Source organism: Schistocerca nitens, chromosome 3 (genome assembly GCF_023898315.1).
Source record: "Schistocerca nitens isolate TAMUIC-IGC-003100 chromosome 3, iqSchNite1.1, whole genome shotgun sequence".
Classification (NCBI taxonomy): Eukaryota; Metazoa; Arthropoda; class Insecta; order Orthoptera; family Acrididae; genus Schistocerca; species Schistocerca nitens.
In genome coordinates, this window is record NC_064616.1 from 427879712 (window position 1) to 427893888 (window position 14177).

Here is a 14177-nt window from a genome sequence, read left to right on the forward strand (position 1 = left end):
TCTTTCTAATCAAATCAAAGTCACAAGGACTTAATTCCGGGGAGTATGGTGGAGCCTCAGTCCCATCGACCCAACACAGCGTCCGCAGCTCGTGGTCGTGCGGTAGCGTTCTCGCTTCCCGCATCCGGTTTCCAGGGTTCGATTCCATCTACATCTACATTTATACTCCGCAAGCCACCCAACGGTATGTCGCGGAGGGCACTTTACGTGCCACTGTCATTACCTACCTTTCCTGTTCCAGTCGCGTATGGTTCGCGGGAAGAACGACTGCCGGAAAGACTCCGTGCGCGCTCGAATCTCTCTAATTTTACATTCGTGATCTCCTCGGGAGATATAAGTAGGGGGAAGCAATATATCCGATACCTCATCCAGAAACGCACCTTCTGGGAAACCTGGCGAGCAAGCTACACCGCGATGCAGAGCGCCTCTCTTGCAGAGTCTGCCACTTGAGTTTGCTAAACATCTCCGTAACGCTGTCACGGTTACCAAATAACCCTGTGACGAAACGCGCCGCTCTTCTTTGGATCTTCTCTATCTTCTCCGTCAACCCGATCTGGTACGGATCCCACACTGATGAGCAATACTCAAGTATAGGTCGAACGAGTGTTTTGTAAGCCACCTCCTTTGTTGATGGACTACATTTTCTAAGGACTCTCCCAATGAATCTCAACCTGGTACCCGCCTTACCAACAATTAATTTTATGTGATCATTCCACTTCAAATCATTCCGCACGCATACTCCCAGATATTTTACAGAAGTAACTGCTACCAGTGTTTGTTCCGCTATCATATAATCATACAGTAAATGATCCTTCTTTCTATGTATTCGCAATACATTACATTTGTCTATGTTAAGGGTCCGTTGCCACTCCCTGCACCAAGTGCCTATCCGCTGCAGATCTTCCTGCATTTCGCTACAATTTTCTAATGCTGCAACTTCTCTGTATACTACAGCATCATCCGCGAAAAGCCGCATGGAACTTCCGACACTATCTACTAGGTCATTTATATATATATTGTGAAAAACAGTGGTCCCATAACACTCCCCTGTGGCATGCCAGAGGTTACTTTAACGTCTGTTGACGTCTCTCCATTGATAACAACCTGCGGTGTCTGTTTGCTAAAAACTCTTCAATCCAGCCACACAGCTGGTCTGATATTCCGTAGGCCCTTACTTTGTTTATCAGGTGACAGTGAGGAGGAGGGAGGAGGATATTAGTGTTTAACGTCCCGTCGACAACGAGGTCATTAGAGACGGAGCGCAAGCTCGGGTGAGGGAAGGATGGGGAAGGAAATCGGCCGTGCCCTTTCAAAGGAACCATCCCAGCATTTGCCTGAAGCGATTTAGGGAAATCACGGAAAACCTAAATCAGGATGGCCGGAGACGGGATTGAACCGTCGTCCTCCGGAATGTGAGTCCAGTGTGCTAACCACTGCGCCACCTCGCTCGGTCTGACAGTGAGGAACTGTATCGAACGCCTTCCGGAATCAAGGAAAGTAGCATCTACCTGGGAGCCTGTATCTAATTCTGAGTCTCATGAACAAATAAAGCGAGTTGGGTCTCACACGATCGCTGTTTCCGGAATCCATGTTGATTCCTACAGAGTAGATTCTTGGTTTCCAAAAACGACATGATACGCGAGCAAAAAACATCTTCTAAAATTCTACAACAGATCGACGTCAGAGATATAGATCTATAGTTTTGCGCATCTGCTCGACGACCCTTTTTGAAGACTGGGACTACCTGTGCTGTTTTCCAATCATTTGGAACCTTCCGTTCCTCTAGAGACTTGCGGTACACGGCTGTTAAAAGGGGGGCAAATTCTTTCGCGTACTCTGTGTAGAATCGAATTGGTATCCCGTGAGGTCCAGTGGACTTTCCTCTGTTGAGTGATTCCAGTTGCTTTTCTATTCCTTTGCGGGGTCAGGGATTTTCTCTACCTCGTGATGACTGGGTGTTGTGTGATGTCCTTAGGTTAATTAGGTTTAAGTAGCTCTAAGTTCTAGGGGACTGATGACCATAGATGTTAAGTCCCATAGTGCTCAGAGCCATTTGAACCATTTGAACCCAACACAGCAGCGACAGCCTGCGCTGTATGTGCCCGCGCATTTTCGTGCAAAATGATGAGTGGGTTCCGCAGAAAGGGTCACCGCTTCTTTCGCAAAGCTGGTCGCAGGTGATGCTCCATAAACGAACAGTAATGCGACGTAAGTATATATACTCCAGACATAACATATTCAACTTTTCATGCAAAGTGTTAATGTCATCACCCTTCTTTGTGTACACTATTTAACGCTGGTGTAATGAAGTAAATGTGTTTCCTAATCTTTGCCGTTTTTAGTCATCCTTTGGGAGCGTTGCCAATGTGCGTTAGTCATACGTAGTATTTCAGCATATGATTTCTTCTGTTTCAGCAAATACTTCATGGGGTACAAACTTTTAGGACTATTAGCTCCACAGAACTGGCTGTCCACTGAGACTTCCTGTCTCCACAGTGTACGGTGTCCTGCATTAAGCATATAGGCAGTGTTCCCAGCAATTACGGTTGATTTTAACTGAGCCTATATTTGTTGTATTTAATTAGCTATCGCTGTGTCAGTTGATGAAATCGGTGATAGTACAAACTTATACTTCACCCTCTTCTTCTTCTTCTTCTTTTTCTTCTCCTTCTCTTCATTCACCACCATACGCTGCCATGTGTGAGAGCCTTTTAATACTTCCTGTTACTGGTCCAAACATTTCAGTGAAATGTGGTTTATACTCCAGTTGTCCCACTTCTAAGACTTGTAGTTTCAGATGAATAGCTCTCTGCACTTCAACGACTCAGCGTTTTGTTTACATGCTGTCGCGTACTGATCACATTTCGAGATACTACACATCTTATACAGAGTTATACACGCTTTTCTTAAGCTCGTCGATCTTTCGATTTATTACATTGAGTTCATTGCCTTTTTCTTGCGCTTTTCTTTCCATGGTATTTACAGGAGGAGATTTTTTTACCCCAGCTAACGTTTTAGGACCTTAACATTCACTAAAAAGAGTTTTATTTATCTTTGCTTTTGTTGCCTCATTGCGTGATTGTCTTCTATCATTGGACAACCAAATCTGAGATCCACTTTTTGTGGTTGCTGCTATCCAGTTCCATTGGGTTGATTGCTTGCTCACTTCGCTGGATTCCATTGTTCAGCTGGTTCATCTGAGACTCGCCTTATACAGCTGCTGCCTTAACATCACTAACACAAATCCGTTAATTTTGCATTGATTGTCTCGATTTTTCTGTTGCTTTATAAACGTATGTTTGGTTTCTGCTTCATGCCATCAGAATGAGACCATTGCATACATGTAAATTTCTCCATAGTCTACAATATACTGAGACAGTTACATTTTGGTACACTGGGATTTAAGTAGAATCTCATCGAAGCTTCGGCTGTATCAGTCTTCATTCAAGTTCCTCGTTTGATCAGTAGCTAAACAGTTATACTGCAAGTTATTTCAGCAATCACTGCATGTGGTGATGCATTCGCTGAATGACATGTCAACATGAGCTTGATAAATACGCTTTCAATTCAGATTGTCCTGCTTGAAGTTGGTAAGAAGATTTCCTTTATTCCTGACCAACTTCTACAGGTTAAAAAAAAAAAAAAAAGAAAATAAAGGTTCAAATGATTGTAAGCACTATAGGACTTAACATCTGAGGTCATCAGTCCCCTAGACTTAGAACTACTTAAACCTAACTAATCTAAGGACATCACACACATCCATTCCCGAGGCCGGATTCGAACTTGCACCCGTAGCAGCAGTGCTGTTCCGGACTGAAGCGCCTAGAACCGCTCGGCCTCAGCGGTCGGCCCTACAGGTAACTTCAATATTTCTGGCTCAAATAAAAGATACCGACTTCTATACGGCAACCTAAGCAGGCGTAATTCTGGATTTCATCCTTGTTTTCCACTGTGACGTCTTGAAATATGAATACACTGTCTGCCTTTATTTTTGCAGATAGTATAAGATTGCTGCTTCCACTGAAAGACGTGTACGTTTCTTCATCGATACCATGCAGTATCTCCTTGCAATAGTTGATATTTTGGCTGAAACACGGCTTTTGAAGAAATGTATACATAATCAAAGTGGATCCGATCAGTATGTGCTAACAGTGTTAAAACAAGATTAGTCTTTCCATAATCTGAAGGTCCAACAATTAAAGCATGTGTGTTACCAGAAAGTGATAATACCTTCTTTTTCTGCTTGTTTCAGATTCCAGCAGCATTGCAGGACCATTCGGTTAGCACAAGACTCCTTTGATGGGGATGTTTTGTCCACTCCGTCATGTCGATGATTGCGTGCTCACATTGGCATATAGTGTAATTTACAGAGTACACACACATGTAGCTCTTAAAAATTTGTTTATGAACACTTACATATTGCTAGGTATATGAAAAGGCTAAAACACATTCGCAGTTCTGTGAATGTATCTGGCATCCTTGTCACATATATTTATACTTCCACAGAAGCACAACATAAATCATACTCGTCAAGCTGAGTGATGGTTTCTTTCTATGGACACAGAGCTTGTCAGGCTAACTACAACAATATACTCCACAATATCTCGTAGGATCGGTGGACATACGATTGTCAGCTCAAGTTAGTCGGCAGTGCACGACATACTTTACAGAATAACTTGTGTACATTAGTTCTTGAAACATCTGTTCTTACAGATGTATGCTTTCTTTGTTGTTAAATATTTAAATTGCACCATGGAAGCGTCCTGCTGAGACCGTGTGATCTCCCAGCGTTACTGACGGCTAGTGAACTTCACTGTGAAACAAAGCAGAACTATGCATTGATATACCGCATAGTGAAAACCATTTATCTGTCGATAATATCACTTAAGCTTCACATGATTCGGGACCTTCAAGTACAAGTACCAGATCAAACTCGCTATCTGGCATCGTACAAACACTAAATTGTTTACAGCTAGTGTTGCTTGAAATATAGCCAACTTTAAACAACATAATTACCATGACATGTGGCTGCTTCTTCACCTCACTTCCTAAGTACCTCGACAGCTTCACCCTTTGCCAGTTCTCTCACGACAGCGAAAACTTTTTATCTGTTGCTATTAATGTATATCATTTGTAACAGTGTATACAACTTTAAAAAAATATTTGTTGTCATAGTGTAAAGACGAATATACTGTCCTCTACTGCTAGTTCATTGTCAGAATGAACAAGGACATGATCATTTACGGATCGACAGTGCTCATTGTTAACTTACGTGATGGCAGTAATTGGATATTCCTGAATATGTTTTGATGATTCAGCTTGAGGACTATGGCTTCCATCACGATGATGATAATGATAGCGTACTGCATATTACATGATCGAGTGGCTGCATGATATGTCTTCTGGTGTGTGCATCATTACCTCGCTATTGAGGGAAAACAGTGACTGCACAACTTAGGCATGTTCAAGAAAATGACGTTCTGGATATTCCTGAATATGTTTTGATGATTCAGCTTGATGACTATGGCTTCCATCATGATGATGGTAATGATTGCGTACTGCATATTACATGATCGAGTGGCTGAAACAATAAACTTTCTGTGAAGTGCTTTTGAAATTTTGTAGGATCCTGGAAGACATCGCAGCTGGACTGCTGTAGACTATTGGACGTTTCCTATACAGCTTATACCTTTGCTTTGTGATATTTCTCACAGATTTAGCTTGCTGCCTCAAGAGTTTCAATATGTTCTGCTTTCTGTGCATGAGCTCAGCAATAAACATTATGAAGAGAATGCATGATGCAGATTGATGGTCCTCCTCCTGTGAATCTGCCTTGTAGACTTGGCACATTAGCATGTATATGTTGTTTCTAAGATGCTACAAACGAAGCCACAATCTCTACATTTTATCATGAACTCCTATTTCATACTTTAATGAATCAACTGTGTATCGCTGTCCACCCATTTTGAATCCATGAGCCATGTGGGCAGACAGGATTCGCTTCTCTGTCTCCGAGTAAGCTGTGAATCTGCGGCTCTCAACATATGTCCGTATCGGACACTCTTCTACATGTTTACGATGATTTGGGATGCTGCGTCGTAGGTAGTGTTGGCGGCGGCAGCGTCGGCATCGGAGGTGGCGGCGGCATCATTGGGAGTGGCAGCGATGGCGTGGGGAGTGGCGGTCTCAATTGTGGCAGGGGTGGTGGCGATGGCGGTGGCGGTGGCAACAGCAGTGCTAAGAAGCTATGGGATGGACATAGGAGTTGGAAATAACAACAGTTTTGTAATAAACGCATGAAGTTTTAATAAATTTTTTGTGTGCAAATTTCATTGCGTAATGGCAGCACAGAATGCTGAAAACAGTAACCTTCTTGACGCCTTCTAGTTGGCTTTTATCACATTCAAGCCAATCGGTGGTATTACCCACGTAGGAATTCCTTCATTAAACTCAGCCTCTACAGACTTTACAGGATCTACAGTTACACAGTGTGGTACAGAGGGAATACTGACATTGATACACTATCCTAACTGGTACACAGTAACAACATTTTTAATTAAATGTCCAACAAACCCATAGCATGCCAGCGGCACCGTGTCTCTGTAGTAGTCAATAATACACAATACATATCATCTAAATTCACAACACTTGAATGTTGTAAACGTATATTTGCGCCCCTAGTGTTAATCCTAACACTGCCTCACTGTACATGTGAACTATGGTGTCCTTCTGTCCTAAGATTTGAGCTTCTGTTGGAGTATGGGATTGACCATATTCATCTTTAATCTTATTCATCATATACCCCATCATACCAAACAGTTACTACCACTCATAATATGAATGTTGAACATTGGTATTGTTGCACTGCACTTTTTGAACTTCAGTCACCACAGAAAAGTCACAGTCCGGTAACATTCCTACATTTACATGTTCACATACTCTCATGGTCCCGTTATACGTGCTGTTGAGCAGTTGTGCTGTTGAGGGACTTGCCTGCAGTGCTGTGAGTGAGGTAGGTTCAATGGTTGCTGCTGCTGCCGTGGCAGTACAGTATAGTAGAATAAACCAGGTCCAGCAAATAAGGAAGACCATCTATAAGTTGTTGCTGCTAGGACACAGGAAAAAAGGAGTGTCCTCGCGAAGAAGCTCCATTACACCCAGATCAGGGGCGGGCAACGCTGGAACCATAGAAAACCATAAATATAATACAATATTAATAACAATACTGATAATTATAATTATAGTAGATACTTACTTTCAAGTCTAACAGCCTTTTTCCTCTTTGGCTTGGGTCACTGGCTGGTCCCCACTAACACGTCATCCCTTCACTATGAAGATCAGATTTCGAATGAGACCGAGAGAGGTGGCGTAATGGTTAACACACTGGAATCGCATTCGGGAGGACGACGGTTTAATTCCGCGTCTGGCCATCCTGATTCAGGTTTTCGGTGACTTCCCTAAATCGCTTCAGGAAAATGCCAGTATGGTTCCTCAGAAAGGGCACAGCCGAGTTTCTTCCCCATCCTTCCCTAATCCGATGAGACCGATGACCTAGCAGTTGGTCTCCTCCTCCAAATCCACTCCCCCTTGAATGCGTGGGGCAAGGCCGTTGGATTCGTAATAGAAACATCAAAAAAGTTTTGCATCACCCCGGTTCCCAGAGCTCCTGAAAATAAACGTTGACTGTGGATATTGTATCACAGACACAGTTCCTTTGACTGTTCAGAGATGTCACTGAATCTGTCCAAAGACGTAAATAATCATGCATGAGCAGCGCCTATTAGACGGAGGGGGTCTTACAGCCGATCAGTTCCAGTGATTCCACCAGGAAGGAGGTACACGGCTCTTGTTGTCTGTAATTGCCACACACCGTCAGGTGGCTTGCGGAGTATGTATGTAGATGTAGAATTCAACCATGCCTAGGCGGTCAATACCGCGTTTCGATTGCGTGCGCATTGTTACTTTGTGCCAGGAAGGGCTCTCAACAAGGGAAGTGTCCAGGCGTCTCGGAGTGAACCAAAGTGATGTTGTTCGGACATGGAGGAGAAACAGAGAGAAAAGAATTGTCGAAGACATGCCGCGCTCAGGACGCCCAAGGGCTACCACTGCAGTGGATAACCGCTCGGAGGAACCCTGACAGCAACGCCACCATCTTCAATAATGCTTTTCGTGCAGACACAGGGATTCGTGTTACGACTCAAACTGTGCTGAAAAGGCTGCATGATTCTCAACTTCACTCCCTACGTCCATGGCGAGGTCCATTTTTGCAACCACGGCACCATGCAGCGCGGTACAGATGGGCCCCACAACATGCCCAATGGACCGCTCAGAATTGGCATCACGTTCTCTTCATGTACGAGTGTCACATACGCCTTTAACCAGACAATTGTCAGAGATGTGTTTGGAGACAACCCGGTCAGGCTGAGCGCCTTAGACACTATATTGCAACACTTGGTCTCCTCCATAGCGTAAATTGTATAGTTTATCACAATATTCTTGTTGACTTGAGCGAAGCCGGCCAATGAAAAATACTGAGTGTGACATGTGGCTGTTCTTAATTTTAACCATCGCTGTTTCCCTTCAGTCAATGCCTACTATCGTTATATAATAAAAAGGCATTGAAGGAACGGAAAGGGGAAGAGAAATTCGTAGCCTCTTTAAACATGACGCCCCACCAAGAAAGGAGGTGGCTATTTCTTATTTTGAGGCACACATGCAGAGTTACTAATTTTCCGCAGTTTTTTCTGGTTCTGGGCCTGGAGGCCAAGAATCGAATTCAGCGATCTTTACAGCTAGGGGAGGCCACAAAATTTTGCAAACTCCTGATAACAGTACTATTTCGTTCTCTATTTTGTAACACAATAGCTGCAATCTGCATACTTTAGAGAATACTCGAGACCAAGTGAAGTATTTTACAAGAGACACGCCCATACGCTTTTGGCTGCCACAAGGAAAATTTCGTGCTGCGCATACAGTGACAGAGCACGCTTTTTGCTTAATGGCTCTAAAGGTACATATATTTCGACTGAATTTCAATTTTTAGCAGTATCGTCAAGTAGAAGAAGGTGTAATTAGATGAAAAACGAACACTAACTTCACTTAACGAAGGTTTATTCAGCACTTGCACATACAAGATATAAGTAGGCTGTTTAGGTTTTCTATATTGGTAACGCCAAATATCGCTCTGTATGAAAATCACTGGCTGTGCTGTGTGCAGTCTGTGGCTGGTTTGCATTGTTGTTGGCCGTTGTAGTGTTCGGCAGTTGGATGTTAACAGCGCGTAGCGTTGCGCAGTTGGAGGTGAGCCGCCAGCAGTGGTGGATGTGGGGAGAGAGATGGCGGAATTTTGAGAGCGGACGATCTGGACGTGTGTCCACCAGAAAGAGTAAATCTGTAATATTGGATATCATGGACTGATATATATACTCCTGGAAATGGAAAAAAGAACACATTGACACCGGTGTGTCAGACCCACCATACTTGCTCCGGACACTGCGAGAGGGCTGTACAAGCAATGATCACACGCACGGCACAGCGGACACACCAGGAACCGCGGTGTTGGCCGTCGAATGGCGCTAGCTGCGCAGCATTTGTGCACCGCCGCCGTCTGTGTCAGCCAGTTTGCCGTGGCATACGGAGCTCCATCGCAGTCTTGAACACTGGTAGCATGCCGCGACAGCGTGGACGTGAATCGTATGTGCAGTTGACGGACTTTGAGCGAGGGCGTATAGTGGGCATGCGGGAGGCCGGGTGGACGTACCGCCGAATTGCTCAACACGTGGGGCGTGAGGTCTCCACAGTACATCGATGTTGTCGCCAGTGGTCGGCGGAAGGTGCACGTGCCCGTCGACCTGGGACCGGACCGCAGCGACGCACGGATGCACGCCAAGACCGTAGGATCCTACGCAGTGCCGTAGGGGACCGCACCGCCACTTCCCAGCAAATTAGGGACACTGTTGCTCCTGGGGTATCGGCGAGGACCATTCGCAACCGTCTCCATGAAGCTGGGCTACGGTCCCGCACACCGTTAGGCCGTCTTCCGCTCACGCCCCAACATCGTGCAGCCCGCATCCAGTGTTGTCGCGACAGGCGTGAATGGAGGGACGAATGGAGACGTGTCGTCCTCAGTGATGAGAGTCGCTTCTGCTTTGGTGCCAATGATGGTCGTATGCGTGTTTGGCGCCGTGCAGGTGAGCGCCACAATCAGGACTGCATACGACCGAGGCACACAGGGCCAACACCCGGCATCGTGGTGTGGGGAGCGATCTCCTACACTGGCCGTACACCACTGGTGATCGTCGAGGGGACACTGAATAGTGCACGGTACATCCAAACCGTCATCGAACCCATCGTTCTACCATTCCTAGACCGGCAAGGGAACTTGCTGTTCCAACAGGACAATGCACGTCCGCATGTATCCCGTGCCACCCAACGTGCTCTAGAAGGTGTAAGTCAACTACCCTGGCCAGCAAGATCTCCGGATCTGTCCCCCATTGAGCATGTTTGGGACTGGATGAAGCGTCGTCTCACGCGGTCTGCACGTCCAGCACGAACGCTGGTCCAACTGAGGCGCCAGGTGGAAATGGCATGGCAAGCCGTTCCACAGGACTACATCCAGCATGTCTACGATGGTTTCCATGGGATAATAGCAGCCTGCATTGCTGCGAAAGGTGGATATACACTGTACTAGTGCCGACATTGTGCATGCTCTGTTGCCTGTGTCTATGTGCCTGTGGTTCTGTCAGTGTGATCATGTGATGTATCTGACCCCAGGAATGTGTCAATAAAGTTTCCCCTTCCTGGGACAATGAATTCATGGTGTTCTTATTTCAATACCCTATCCGAGCCTCAGGTATAGGGCGGGTCGCAGGTGGCGGATAGCGAACAATCCATCAGATATGGTGGACAGCTGCAGAGATCTTTACCCAGAAGAAGAAGTTAGCAAGGACAGGGCTTACAATAAGGGAAGATCTGACACACGAACGGCTAAAGATTTTAAACAGTGCCATATCCCATTTCGGTCTTCAGAATGTGTGGACTCAGGATGGCAGAGTAATCATTAAGACAGCAGCTGGAAAGAAGACAGTCACAAACATGACAGAACTGAATAGTATTAAGTGAAGCTACTCGAGCCAAAAGTGCAAACTTAACACCATTTGCAAATTGTAACAGCCCTATACTCAGATATATTCTTGTAATGTTATTAATATTTTAATTATACCTATATTTGTACCTTCAACTAATTGTTTTTGTAACTGTATTAACTTTTCACTATTTTTTTGTGTCTGTAGCTCTAACCATTACTTAATTTTAGTTACTGCTAATACTTTTTTCATTTTCTCAGTTTATTCTCTTCCGTTCTGAATTAGTTCTATTGCAATTATTAGTTTCTCCTTTAGTTCATTAATCACCAAAAATCACTATCAGTATCACTGTAGCAAATTTCAATCTAATTGTAGCTTCCTACGATAATCACTACCAGCATCACTTTAGTAAATTTCAATTTAATTCTAGCTTCCTACGATAATCTATTAAATATTAAGCTTACTTCTCTCTGCTGGCAGCATCGGCCTCTTAAATCACTCCCTTTTCCCTTATTTCCACCCTAAATCCATTTTCTATACTCCCTCAACCTCAGGAAATCTCTAGCAGTCGCCTTTCTTTCGGCACTCGCGGTGTCACACACAGGGCGCGCAAAATCTCGGACACCCCTGTGTTATGTCACTTGGCGGAAGCAGCGGCCAGTGCCCCTTGCGGCAGGTAGTGCCTAACAAAGGGACAAACCAGTCTGCCACCCTAGTTCAGGCTGCCCAGCGGAACGCGTCAGAGCTTTTAGCAGCTCACTGCAACATCCAGTCTTTACCTGCACATTACGAAGAACTTAGCCTCCCCTTCAACCAACTAAACTACCACGTAATCCTCTTATCCGAAACGTGGTTGAAACCACACATATCCTCTGCATCTATTCATCTCCCAGGGTACACATTTCTTAGGGCAGACAGATCAAAAAAGCGAGGTGGCGGCGTCGGCGCGTATATACGAACAGATCTCAAAGCGAAAGTCTTATGTACGTCAAATCCTGCTGAAGAAAAAGAGGCTGAATTCATGTTCATTGAAATAAATATACAAAGTCGGAAATTCTTGACTGGCGTCGTGTACAAGCCGCCAAAAATAAGCTCAATGAGTTCCTTCCAGTCGGAATTACATTCACTTCAGTGTCAATACGAACATGTCATCGTAATGGGTGACTTGAACATAGACCTGCTAAGAGACACTCCCTCCGCAATAAACCTAAGAAGACTGTTTAGTTGCAATAGCATGAACATTCTTCCATTACAACCTACACACCATACGGCGCACAGTCATACTCTTATAGACGTAATCGCAACGAAACAGACTGACAAAGTAAGAGATGTTGGTCAAACATCGGCCCCTGGTCTCTCAGCACATGATGTAATATTCCTGGCCTACTCTGTGCAGCCCCCAAGGATCAAATCGCATTACATAACTTGTAGGAACATGAAACGTATTGACCTTGACGCTCTAACAGCCGATTGCTCAGAAATCTCATGGCATCAAATAATCAGAAAACCCACAATCGACGGCAAAATTAATGAACTTGGTGATAAACTCACTGCCCTCTATGACAAACATGCACCTGTGCGCACAATCCGTGTAAGAAAATCTCCTGCTCCATGGCTGACAGCTGAATTACGTCAAATGATGACTAATAGGGATGCTGCCCACAGGCGTTTCAAGGCAGATCCGAAACCCGAGCGTTTCGAAGAATATAGAAAGCTACGGAACAGAGTGAAACAATGCATTCGCAATGCTAAAATCAGGCACGCTCGCTCCCTTGTATGCAGCGATCTGACGCCCACGACTCTATGGAAGAATCTCCGTAGCTTGGGGGTCGGAAAGGCAAAATCGGAAACCACTTTTCATGTGTCAGCTAACGAATTAAATGAATTCTTCTCTGCACCTCTGAATACCAGCACAGCTGATAATTACCGTCCACAAGAATCCCTAAACAGGATAACTATCAACGATACCTTCCATCTAAAACATGTAACAACAAATACGGCAAGAAAAGCAATAATGAGAATCTCTTCTGATGCAATAGGCAACGACAGTATCGGTATAACCATGATTAAGAATGTTGCCGATATCTTAGTGCCTGTCTTAACTGACATATTTAATTTTTCCCTCGTGAACGGAATATATCCCACTGCATGGAAAAGAAGCCTAATTCGACCCATCCCTAAGATCGAAAACCCGCAACTGCCTAGTTATTACCGACCAATTAGCATACTGCCTGCTGTTTCCAAAGCACTTGAATATATTGTTCATGACCAAATCACTGAACACTTGCATGAATTCAGCCTATATGACAAATTTCAATCCGGTTTCCGTAAACATCACAGCACAAACACTGCTCTAATTAAAGTAACTGATGACCTGAAATATGCCATCGACAATCGAAAGGCAACAATATTGACGCTACTGGACTTCAGCAAAGCTTTTGACACTGTTAACTTTGACATAATGCTCAGAAAAATGCAACAGCTTAATTTCTCTGAAAGTGCAATGAGATGGTTTGAAAGCTACTTAAAAGACAGACAGCAATGTGTTGTCTGCGTAAATGAAAAATCTTCCTGGAAACATGTTTCCTCGGGAGTGCCACAAGGATCAGTCTTAGGACCACTTTTGTTTTCTTTATATGTCAACGATATTTCATCGGTTCTGTCCTCCTGTAAGTATCATTTCTATGCCGACGACCTCCAGCTCTACCTAAGCGTCAGACCTGAAGATGTAAACACTGCAATCGCTCAGATGAATGATGATCTGTCTTCAGTAGTGACATGGGCGAAAAACCTGGGGCTTAAACTAAATGCAAAAAAGACGCAAGTAATCTTAATAGCCCATCAGAAATTAAAAAGTTCAGATTTCCGCGAACGGCTACCTCCTATTCTGCTCGACGGTACTCCAATACCATATCAGAAAACAGTGAAGAACTTGGGTGTAACTTTGGATGAGCATCTCAACTGGGCGGAGAATACAGTCGCAGTGTGCCGAAAGACGTCTGCTTGTCTCTATGCTCTCAAAAAGTTTCGGAACATATTTCCACAGGACTTGAAACGCCAGCTCGTGCAAGCACTCGTTCTACCGAACCTCCA

General features: G+C 44.5%; 1 non-coding gene across 1 annotated transcript; it reads right to left on the reverse strand.

Annotated features, from left to right (window-relative positions):
- Positions 1 to 1375: 1375 nt before the first annotated feature.
- Positions 1376 to 1448, reverse strand: Trnav-cac (transfer RNA valine (anticodon CAC)). Its single transcript has one exon. It is a non-coding gene; the product is annotated as a tRNA-Val (tRNA).
- Between the last annotated feature and the right edge of the window lie 12729 nt (positions 1449 to 14177).